Raw genomic sequence first — 6,601 nt, 5'->3', positions numbered from 1 at the left:
ACATTTAAAAAAATACAACTCCAGAATTGAAGCCTTCAATAATTTTTCCATGCCTATATGCTACAAGAAGCAAATAGTTACACAAATGAATACATCTGGGATTGTTTTCCAGCCGTTACTCCCCACCAGGGAAAATATTTAGAAATAGGGCTCCGTCTTTGTGCTGGAACTACAAAGAGGCCAGCCATCTTGATGCTTTTCCAGGCCCTTTAATGACTTTCCTCGTATTGTGTGGTGGCTTTACTGCCCTGTTGTATGTGCCTTCCCATTCACTGTTGGTAACCATTTACGTTGGGTGTGTTCCAATTTCCAAATCTGTTTTGTGGCATTTATAGCTTGCAGCTAATAAGGTCATTCAGTATTTTTAATATAAATATTAAAAATATATTTTACCGTGGAAATCTAGAGGAAATGATTCAAAATTAAAAAATAGCCTTACTGAAGAATGGAGTAACCTTGCTTTTAAACCATTAAGTGAGGGTAACTGTGGTTGAGACGTGGCGTTTTGGTTCTAGTGGCCGAGAGATATAGTGTTAGGGCACATGTGTGTCTGTGTGCATGTTATATTTATACATACAGTTACGTTATAGATATGTGTACACATGCATATATAAGGTAGCATGCATGTGTGTGCAAGTATGTATGTGTGTACCCACATATTTATTAAATGTATAAATAATAAGCAAAAAATAATGATAAATCATATATTTCACATTGTAACCTCTGATTTTATAACAGAAACTTCAAAATCGTTCATATTCCTATCCTGGAATAATTTTTATTGTCAACTTATATTTTAGAGTTTTTGAGACTTTAGAATTTTAGTCTTCCTGTGACTTTATATAAAATAAAAATTATTTAGGTTTTGGAAGATGGATAAATACTATGTCTAAGAAACCTAAAAATATCCTGAAATAATTCCAAATGGAGCCACAGAAAAGTAAAAATTATTAAGGTGGTCTTTTTACTGAACATATATGTAAGGAGATCACCTTACATGGTTCTATAGCTCATTTTCAATCATTCTGAATTAGATATTTAACACATATTTCCAAAGTTCAAGTATACCAGATTCAGTTCATAACCTACTCTGTTCCTTGTATTTAGAATGCCTCTTACCAAATGAAGAATTTTCATTTTTAAAATTTAATTTAGACAATAAAAAATTATTAGAGCTATTATGGTCAAAGTCCAAAGTAAGATAAAATCTTCCCCAAACATAATTAATATTTCTTCTTATTATCATGCTCAATAACTGATAATTCAATGGCATAATTTGAGAAGAAAATTTCTGGCCAGAAAATTTAAGCTATAATTGTTCAAGAGTATATTAATAATTTGTGAGGTGAAAGTAGGGTTGACTAACAATGATGAATGCCAATGCTTGAATTTGCCAAATTTCCTTTTGTACTGTTCTTTACTTGTGTTATGATTTCTAGGACTTCTACAGTATTATAACTATTGACTATTTGGCTTCTCATAATTTTGCCTTATAAGCTTGTTAAGGGACTTTTATTTAAGCTTATATATTTTATATTTGGAAATTAATTTTTTCATTTATAGCTTTTAAATTTTGTGATGGAGTAGAAAAGCTTCTCTATTTAAGATGATAGATATTTACAAATGATTTCATATAGTACTTTTTTTTTGTCTTTAACATGTCTACCAGTTTGAAATTTATTTAGAATTTATTTTGGTGGAAGAAAAGTAGCTGTCAGGCTTATTTTCCAAGTATGTTGCATTTATTACCCAAATGCAAGATACTTGGTCCAATATTGCTCAATGAATGATCTAGAATACACAGAAATGCCAACTTTAATGTATATTATTTTCCCATATATCCTTGTATCAATTGTTAGATTCTCCATTTTGTGCTATTGATAAGTTTGTTTCTGCATCAATATTAAATGTTTCTAATCACTTTATGGCAAAATTTACTGTTATGTAGGAATAGGTCACACTTGTTGCTTATATAAGAATTTTTTTAGTGTTACTTTTGTTTGAAACCAAAGGGAGAAAATGTCTGCTTTTATTGGTGATGCATTGAATTATCCTGGTAATTTAGGAAGTATTGATTTTTAAAATATTGTCTTAAATTATACTATCTGGGCTGGGCGCAGGGCACACGCCTGTAATCCCAGTGGCTCAGGAGGCTGAGTCAGGAAGATCATTAGTTCAAAGCCAGCCTCAGCAAAAGTGAGGCACTAAGCAACTCAGTGAGAGCCTGTCTCTAAATAAAATACAAAACAGGGCTGGGGATATGACTCAGTGGTTGAGTGAGTGCCCCTGAGTTAAAAAAAATGCTCTCTGGGAATGCTCTCTGGGAATTCAAAATATATATTTGTATTCAAGATCTTTTTACTGTCCCTTATAAAACTTTAAAATCACATTCATGTAGATTTTGGCTATTTCTTTGATCTTTACTTATATTTATATTATATTTTGATCAATTTTGAAAACAGAATATCCATTTTACATGTGGTTAGTATTGGTAAAGAAAATAAACTATTTAAATGGCGACTTTATTGAAATTTGTTATAATTTTTTATAATCTTACTTTTCTCACAAATTATACAATCTATAAATAATTAAAATTCTGTTTTGTCTTATGTTGCTATTTTTTCTTATGCATTTCCTAATTTATAGGTTGATAAGAGATACTCTTATCTTAATTCTGACTTTAATACTAGTTAAGCTTCATATTTTGCCCTAAAGTATACTCTACTTACATTGGATTGTGATAGAAAAATACTTTAACATCATTAAAGAACTACATATATTTTGGATCTAATAATGGATATTGGATTTTATTAGACGATTATTCATTTATATAGAGATTAATTGCCATTTTGATAATTTAATCTATTAATATACTGAATCTAATTAACAAATTTGCTAATATTAAATATGTTTATAGGAAAGAAACTTAAAGATGTTTTAAAATACTACTGGATTCTTATTTGCATTCTTTTTTATCTTCACAAAGCAAATTATATTGGAATATGATTTTTTAATGTTATTTTATTACATCGGAAAGCCTAAATTATACGGGAATATAATTTTCTTTTTTGTATACTTTTTTAAAAAAATAACAATATAATCTTTTTTTGCATTCAAGCTATCAAATATTAACAGCATGCTTATCTTTATGGAATATGTACTTTATATGTGATAAGTATGGAGCACAAAACAGATATGGGAGAAAGTAACTCTGCTTGGAGAAGTTTTTAAAAACATTATTTAGACTGAATGTTTAACTTGTGTCAGAATGTGACATGGGGCCAATATGGCCTACATTCCACAAAGAGCAAGAAAGCTCAAGTCATATATGTCATTTGAGAAATTGTGATGAAACAAAACACTTTGGTGTTGGACACAACGCCCTCTAGGATAGTCAATAGGGAACAAATCATGAAGGACATTTCTACCATGCTAATAATTTTAAACATTATATAACAATTGTAAATTCATTTAGAACTTAAAAAAATTAGCATGCAACACAATTAAAGCATTCCTTTAGAGTGTTAATGGGTTCCATAGGAAATGAATTTGCAGACATAGAAACAGGAAGACATTTCAAAAACCTTCATGAGAAATAATCAGGGCATGTGGTATTGGTCGTAGGGTGTAGAGGAGAGGATGGATTGAGAAGGTCTTAGGAGGTGGGTTCTATCAGATGTCATGAATGAGTGAACAATGTGAAAATTAAAGAGAAAAATGACATAGAAGATGAAGAAGGCCTTCTGATTGTGATACAAGATACCTGTTAGTGCAATTAACAGAAATGAGGAATACAAAAAGAGACAGTGAGGTGACTTGGAGAGATGATAGATTTGCCAGATGAATATTTATAGAGAACAGAGCTAGGCATCATGTTAGATTATAGGAATGTGGCATGGTCCCTCAACTCGTGGAGCTACTCATATAGTAGTAGGAGAAATATCAGGAGGTGCGTTTCTGTAATTCAGTGCAGTAAGGGTTTTCAACAATAATTATTGAACCCCAAAGTGTCTCCAAATAGCATTCATTAACTCTAATTTGTTAAGCTAAGGAAAAATTCCCAGAGACATGTAGACATTATGGGAGCAGCACATGAGAACTTATTCTCCAATGGCAGAGATGTGGAACAGTAGGGTGCATGCAGGAATCTAGTCTGATATGGTTGAAGCACTGGATATCCTTAGGAAAAGCTAGTGGAGATTCAGTTGCTCAATGGGAAGAGCAAAGCAATCGTGTTGAATTCTTGGATACTAAGAAAATAATTAGATTAATCTCTTTATCTGGATGGAAATAGGTCTATGATTTCTTACCTATCCAATTTTCTGGTTTTTCAGACTTTAAAAACTAGTATATTAAGCTCTATAAGAAGTAGTCCTTTTATATAGGAGTACCATATAATAAACTAAAATAAAAATTCTATATGACAATGCATAAAGAATCACAGGATATGAGGTAAAATAAAGTCTATTTTGTCATTTCAGAAGACAGTGGATTTTGTAGAAAAGAAGAACTTTATGAATTTCAGAATGTCAGATAAGACTTGTGGGCCTTTCTTATCATTGGGTGTTATACATTTTTTTAATGGTATTTGTACCAGTGAGAGTGAGTAAATAGTCCAGAGAGGAAAATGAAATTAGAGAAGGGGATTAGTAAACAAAAATCTATGAAAAAATTAACATTTAAAGAAGAAGATCCAAAGGGTTAAGTCTTGTGTATTAGAGTAGGACATTTAAGAAGGAAATGGCAACCAAAATAAGTATGACATACTGAGCCAACAAAAATAAATAAATATATAATACATATGAGATATTAAAACATGCTAGGTTGAAAGAAAAAAAAAATGTGGGCTGGTAAAATGTGCCCAAGAAGCTGCTTTAGAGTGGTAATCAGGAATGCCTCTGAAGATTTGTCATGTGAGTGGAAATGTGAGTATTCACAAAAGAGAGAGGGAAGAAAAGAGGGTGAAACAAGGATTCTGGATATTTCCACACCAGGAACTAGACTCTTGTGGCATTCTGTAAAAGCTTATAGATCTCTTATCAGAAAAACATTCGTAAGCATATAACATTGCCAAGTAATTCAGTTACATTGAAATAGTAGGTATGAGACCAGAAGTATCTGTGGTAAAAATATTAAAACACAGATCTTTGTAGTTCTAGAGCAAATCCATAGTATTTTTTGCAAAGAACTACATACCTATTTATGTTCTGATATACATTTGTTCCCTAGTAGGCACAGAGTTTCTGGACACGGGATATTAAGTGATGAAGCCTCCAGAGATGTCCATCATAAACTGACTTCTCAGATTACTTAAATAATGTGGTCAGTGGACCTAGTAATAATTTGTCATAAGATGGAAGTGATATATCCAGAATCAGACATGAGTAGGAATAGAGAGAAAAAAAGCAAGTTTCACAAGCAGATGGTGTTAGGGTCTGTAAACAAGTGAGGATGGCACCTGGCATTTTGCCAGAAGGAGTGGTTTGTGAAGTAACGCCAGCAAGCCATTAAGTGTGGAGATTCCTTATTGGTTGACTGCTGTATCTAGTTTATGTTAATTAAGATAAGCTGTGTGTAATGTATATATACCCCTCCTGTCCTACAATAAACGGATCCCACTCCTGCTGTATCAATGTACACAAGTTACTCGTCACCACCCCCCCACCACCCCCCGTTTACCGGGAGCCCCAGGACACTCGGGGTAAGTGACGGAAAAAAAAATCTGCTCATCCCTAGATAGGGTGAGAGGAAAAATGGCCATTTTGAGAAAATGGAGAGGATTGATACAGTATGTTTGTGTCTTGTTTTGTCTCAGTGTATTGTATTGTCTTTGTGATGAAAATATGGAAGGGGTGTTAAGTAAATTGATAAGGGAAAGAGGTACCTCAGTAGAACCAAGAATAGTTAGGGCATGTGTTGATGGAAGCCGAGGAACTCTAGTCAGAAAGAAGAAAATTCAGAGGAGGAAGGATTATCAGCAAAAAAAGTTGCAACTAAAGGCTATTACTGAATACTTACCGAAGGGTGCATGAATCGGCTTGGCGGTTGCCACGTGTGCGAGCCGGTCATGGCGCAGCAAGGACTTTCTAAGCGCTGGCAGTGGGCTCTTCCCCGCCCCCCGCCAGGGGAGCGGGACGCCACTGCGAGAGCCCACATCCAAACCTGACCCAGAGGCACAGTCTTGCAGGCTCTTGCTCCCTGTGCCCGGTGGCAGTTTGAGTCCGGAACACTCCCCAGACTCTCCCGGGGCCATCTGGGGCTGTCCTGGACGCTGCAGGTGGAAGATGGCCAGTGTCCCTGAAGTTTGATCATTTCCAAGTCCAGTAACTAAAATGGTTCTCCCACACCTGGAATCTAATGAGTAATGAGCACCATTAAGGCCTATTTCAAATGTAAAAAAACCTTGAGATAATGTACTAAATTGTTCAGAAGGTTGTTTTCTTAGTGCCTGCTGGAATACTACAGGATTTTCTTTTTTTTATATTTTTTATTGGTTGTTCAAAACATTACAAAGCTCATGATATATCATCTTTCATACATTTGACTCAATTGGGTTATGAACTCCCATTTTTACCCCAAATACAAATTGCAGAATCACATC

This window comes from Marmota marmota, unplaced genomic scaffold (genome assembly GCF_001458135.2).
Source record: "Marmota marmota marmota unplaced genomic scaffold, marMar, whole genome shotgun sequence".
Lineage (NCBI taxonomy): Eukaryota > Metazoa > Chordata > Mammalia > Rodentia > Sciuridae > Marmota > Marmota marmota.
Note: the sequence above shows the minus strand (reverse complement) of the source record.